The sequence below is a fragment of the Varanus komodoensis genome, unplaced genomic scaffold (assembly GCF_004798865.1).
Source record: "Varanus komodoensis strain SLA01 unplaced genomic scaffold, ASM479886v1 scaffold85, whole genome shotgun sequence".
Classification (NCBI taxonomy): domain Eukaryota; kingdom Metazoa; phylum Chordata; class Lepidosauria; order Squamata; family Varanidae; genus Varanus; species Varanus komodoensis.
The window spans coordinates 1,143,554-1,149,553 of NW_025336543.1; the positions used below are offsets into that span (position 1 = coordinate 1,143,554).

The 6,000-nt window shown below is 41.7% G+C and overlaps 1 protein-coding gene across 2 annotated transcripts in view; it reads right to left on the reverse strand.

Moving 5' to 3' along the window:
- The window catches only part of ADIPOR2 (adiponectin receptor 2), a 40,416-nt gene extending 35,314 nt beyond the window's left edge, over positions 1-5,102 (reverse strand). The window contains exon 1 of one of the 2 annotated variants that reach the window (XM_044416982.1): positions 4,950-5,102. The gene's annotated coding sequence lies outside the window, so the exon portion shown is untranslated. The remainder of the gene's footprint in view (positions 1-4,949) is intronic. The other variant, XM_044416981.1, reaches the window with a different exon arrangement.
- Between the last annotated feature and the right edge of the window lie 898 nt (positions 5,103-6,000).

The following is a 6,000-nucleotide window of genomic DNA, read 5'->3' on the forward strand; positions in this document are numbered from 1 at the left end:
ATAGTTGCAAGAAGTATTCTTTCTAAACTTTATCCCAATGGGGCTTCAATACTACTAGTAAGCAGTTTATATACTATACATGTCTCTTTTCCTGGCTACACTTACTGATGTTACTGCCAAACAAGGCCACTAAGCAAACAGGAGGTTCACAAATTAACACTTTTTATAGCACTAAGACTGTGAACAAAACCACAGGAATTCTCAGCAATCTTCCTTCCTTCTCCTTTCAAGTCAAATGATTGTAACTCATTTGATTCAGCAATTCTGTTATTTAAACCATAATGCTTGCCAAAAGATACTAGATTAAATCATTGATCTTGCAACTGTAAGACTGATTAGCAGCACAGAAAGCACCAGCCCCTAACAGCAAAACCACACAGGCTTTTAACATGTTTAGGGTGCCAACCAACTTATCTGCCTAGAACTCTCCAAAGTCAGAGGATTACAGGCATCCAACAGAGGGTATGTAGTGCACAGATGCTTCCAAAATGTTTATATGGTTGATTCCAGCCATCTGATGGTTTATAATGGCAGATGGGAAGAGGAACTGGAAGCTCTATGAACATTCATCATAGAATTGGGGTCCTTCACCCATCCCCTCCCCACTCCCCAGAATGCCCTAATGCCAGCTCCAAGTCTGGTCTTATGACCCTTGAGCCACAGTTGGCATGGAAAGAACTAAACCAGCTATCAAGAGGGAAACAGAACACTCTAAATTTTAAGTCTCAGGTCCAACCTTGGAGCACTTCTTTAAGGTTAGGGCTAGGGATCCAAATTATCCTATGCCCATCAGGACAGCATCTAGTGGCTAGTGGCATCTAGTGAGTCCTTTGCCTCATACTTTTTGAAACTGGGACCTTCCTTTCAAATTTACTCTACCACCATCTTTTGCAACTGTAAGTAGCACATCCCTTAGCTTTAGCAAACAACTAGTTTTACTCTACAAGAATAAATCTACTAAAACAAATCCATTGCACTTCTGTATCAGAAGTCTAATACAGTAGCATTAAAAGTATATTTTGTGCTGAAATATACTTATATTTTGAATGGGGGGGGGGGAGTCTGATCCCTTCACCTTTGGCACTGCCCACAACTAGAATGTGGCCTCTACAGCTTCTGTGAAAAGAAACTTCCTCCTGGGCCTGAAAAAGGCACTGGTATAGAATATTAATCATTAACTCTCTTTGCTGCTCTAATAGTCCTGTTAAAATATATGTTGCAATGCATTCCACCAAGACCAAGTCCAGAATCAAGTCACTTTTATCTTTCTCATTATTATAACATAGGATAAGTGTTAGCTTTCTATGCAGCATACCAGTCAGACTTGTTCACTGCCACTGTTACCTTTGTCACAGAGAGGAAGTGCATTAGTCTGCAAGGTGAACAACTCTAAAAATTAGAAGAGACAATTTGCCCATAGTTCAAGTCACCACTTTTGTGTAACATGCTAAGTCACCTTTATGCAGCTTTGTTAGGTATGTGAAGATTACATACATGGAGATTATGCTTAGTAACAGAGTCACATGCAATCTTACACCCACAAGTCAAACTTTTATTGAAATACGTAGACATTTTATTTCAGTAAGTGTGCTGGTATACAATTCGCATACATATTATTCTTTAGGTATCAAAGTGCTGTAGCAATACAACTGAAGTACTAGGCCTAGATTCCACTAGACTAGCTTATGACTGAAGTCTTCAAAATGTGCAAAACTAAGTCTTCCTGAACCAACCCACAGTTTGGCCTTCATGTGTGCAATTAAGACCCAATTCAAAGAAACATCAGTGACAGATACTGAAAATTCAAGTTTCCCAAGGAAGAAAAAGCCACCAGAACAATGCTGCATGTCACTGCTAGATAAAATTTAACAAAAGTTACAGTAAAAACTTTTGTTTGATCAAGCCTTTAATAGACCGCTCTTTCTACTGTAATAACATAAGATCTGCATATTATTTTATTTTGCTTGGGGAGAATTGGTTGCACATAACTTTGCATTTTTGAAAATAATAAAATTATTATAAATTTATTCTTTATAATTTTAAAATAATGTTTAATGTTGCTCTGGTTACTTCAGGTGGAACATTCATACATAAAATGGGATTGCTTACCGGCACCATTGAGATGTGCACATTTCAAAGGAAGATCCCAAGAAATCCCACACAAAACTGTCCCCTCTTTAATTATTGATATGGGACATCACCTCAAATGATGAAGTGACGTCTCAAATGAGGTTAAAAGGAAGCAGAAGGCAAGCAGAGAGCACTTAATACCTCACCAACAACTCTCCGTGCTTCCTAACTGCTTCCCTGGTACCCTGGAAATTATACCCTGCAACCTGGTACCCTCCAAATGTGTTAAGACTGTATTTTCCAACTTGCTGGTAGTTGTAATCTAACATACCTGGAGGGCATAAGGTTTTGTCTACTTTTTACTAAGTTTGTAAACCTGTGCCTGGGCTGAGCCAGTGGTGTGTAGTGGTGAGGACTGCAGAGAGCCAGGCTCTGGTCACTACAATACCATGAAGTTAGGTGGGTAACAACAGGAATCAATGACTCTCAGCCCAACCTACCTCAGAGTTGTGAAGATAAAAGGGAGAGAAGAATCATACACATCAACTTGGGTTCCTTGGAGGAAAGGTATAAATGTAACCCAAAAAAAGGAAGATTTCATACTGCAGGTGAGAGCTCTCATGCCTTAATGGTCCTTTAGGCAAACAAGCCAAATGTAGAGCAAGTTAATATGTCAGAGAGAAGGCTATGCATAGAACCTCTCTGTAAACTGTTGTAAGTCACACAGAGAGTCCAGGCATGGGCTATTGTAACAGCATATAAATTGAAATAATAAACAAACAAGCAACACTGCTTTTCCTTTGGAGTGGTGAGTGTTTGGGGTTTTGTTTTATTTTTAAATAGAGGCATATTCAATCTCTGTATGTGCTACAGCCAAGTGTATCACTTCAGCAGGAATTAGGCCTGAGATAGAGTTAAACCTTTGGGAGAATTACTTGGCTTGTGTCATGAGCAAATGTTTGGCAAGAGAGTCCCCTTCCTATGTATACACATGACTTGAGTTCCTTGCGGCACAGCACAATATACATTAACTACTAATATTATGAAACCTGTGTACTGCTCATTCCAAGTATGAAACACTTCACAAATTATCCCATCTAGTCTTATAACCAGTACAGCTTATGCTTTAATAAGCAACCTACAGCACAATCCTATCTAATCCATGTAGAGTTACATCCAAATTGGTATACACAATGGAATGCAGTTTTTGCCTCCTAAAATGCCACACTAGCACAGCCTTTGTATTACCAATTAAAATGATTAATTTCATGGAATCGGCAATCTTACCTATAAGTGGATGGAATAATATGAAATGCATGCTTACTTTTGTTAAGTTCTATACAGTTTAGTTAGGCTTATTCTCTCAAGGTGACACATATTCCAAACTTTAGTCTTGCATATTCTCAGAGAAAGATCTCTAAAATGCAAACCTTAAAGAAGAGGTATTTAGACTCACTAACATGTTAAATTTTGGAGCAAAGTAGCATTATATATTTGGGAATACACTGGAGCAGCTGCCATTTATAAATGTTGCATATTCCTCCCATAAGCCAAGCACAGACATATGAGTTGGTACCACATCGCCGATACTGTCATCCCCAAAGCAAGTCAGGAAATCCATAACCAAGGTCAATTTTGGACCAATTCTGGACACTCTATTCACTAAAATGATTCTCATGTCACATCTACATCTTCTCACACATTTCAATTTATTACCCGAATTATTACTTAAGTTGCATTTAGCATACAGCTGAATGACTGACATTCCTTGTAGCATGTGCAGATAAAATTTTTAAGCTGGCCTCCAAAAAATCATAAGAAAAGTTGAGAACCACCTATGTTTACACAGAAGTCCACATAATTTAATGGGTCTTACTCAGAAGTAAGTGTATACAGGATTGCAACCAGAAACCAATTTAACATATCCATCTTCCAAGTCCTTCATCTAACAGCTGTGAAGTATTTTTAGAAATAAGTAGTTTCTTTCCAGCACTCTTTGTTGAAAGAGATGGCTCACAATGAAGACTATCCCAATGTATATAGAAATTACCTACACTTTGTGTACACATTATTCCATTACTGCCTACATGCATTCAGATACATTCCCACTGTCCCATGAAGATTACTTTGAAAAGGACTTTTCAGGATTGCAGCATTAATTACTTTAGAGTGGGAGGTGGGAATGAGGAATAGTAGTCTGCTATAAACTTTCTGGTTTAACCTCCTGAGGGACAGCCTACAGCCCACAAAAATGTATCCCATAATTATGTATTATCTTTATATTGTACCACATATATATTTTAGTGTAAACTACTTAGAAATTGTATATTAAGCTACAGATGCAAATATAAAATAAATAAAATTGTAACATTCTTAAAACCTACCCTAAGACATTATTTCCGTTTTATTTTCTTAAAGCCCCACAAAGCAGCTATTTAAAAGGGGTATAAGACTTTGTGGGTATAGATTTTAAATACCATTATTCATTTCTTTTATTATAAAATGTAATACGCTCGAATAACTAAATGATGCAGGTGTATTAATTAATTAATGTAGCACTCTGATTTTAAAAGAAACCCTCATGGGCTGTGCGAGTTTTAAAGGTACTGATCATTACACCTGGAGAAAATAAGTGACTTGTCCAAGGTCAGCAGCAACAGCCCAAAAGGAGGAAACCGAGGTCAACAGACCGAGAGGCGCGCACCTGAGTGCCTCCGTGGCCTACAGAGCAGCCTGGAGCACGGAGGGTCAGTCGCAGAGGCCTAGGTCACTCGACGGGGCAGCCGGTCAAGGACCGCCCCCCCCCCCGGCCCGTGCACCTCAGGGGCCAAACCTCAAACCCCAACCCAGGGCTCCGCGCTGCTGCCTATTCTCCTTACCAGGCGCTTCCTTGCTCCGCCGTCCAGCTGTGTCCGACACTGAGGGGGACGGAGGCAGGGAGTCCCCACGGTGCCGCCGGCGCCTCCGGGATTCCCGCCCCCTCCACCTTCTTTCCGCCGTGGGGGCCGCCTTCACTCCTCCTGCGGCTCCCCTGTCGCCTCCCCTTTGCCCTGGAGCGTCATCATCGCAAGAGGCTCCAGGAGCCAATAAGGGACCGCCCGGTTGGAGGAGGCGCACGCATCTGCCACGCTAGGGAGACGTGCTCGCAGGAGGGAGGAGCGGATTCGGCTGAAGGCATTCTGGGAAGTGTATTTTTTCGGAGGGGGAAGGGCGCGTGATCTAGTAGGAGAGGGTACTACCCCGTTGGTGGAAAAGTAGGACGCGCCTTGACCCCTCGTTGCCGAGCGCCAGTTGCTGCATTGAGTTCCTTACGCAAGTGTGTTAAAGGCGAACTCTGCTCGCCGACGGGTGGAGGTTATACACCAACGATTGCGCGGTTTGGGAGTTTCGAAATAAAAGGAAGAAATGTCAGTGGAGTTTCTCGGAGCCAGTACATTTTCGGAGAGTAAAATTAAATTCATTGGAATTCAATTTAAGTAGACATGGGTTGGATTGTGCTGTTACCCGAAAGTCCCAATGAAGTGAACGGAACTTATTACTGAGTACCCCTGCTTGGAATTGCACCGTCACAGAAACACATGCCATCATTTTGTCATCAACTACCGTTCGGTCATGCAAGCCACAGCTGTTTCGAAAATCGGATTCAGCATACCTTACATAGTAACACAAAATTTAATATAAGAACTGCTATCTAAACCGATCACAGTTGGTTTATATAGCCAGGCTTGGGTCCTGGCTACCTGAAGGAGTGCTTACGTCCATATATGCCCGCCTGCCTCCTGAGATCTGCAGGAGAGGCCCTACTCCGGGAACCCTCCGTGAAGGAAATTAGGAGGGTGGGTACTCGGAGGAGGGCTTTCTCTGCGGTGGCGCCCAATCTATGGAATGCGCTCCCCAGAGAGGTCCGCCTGGCGCTGTCGTTATTTGTTT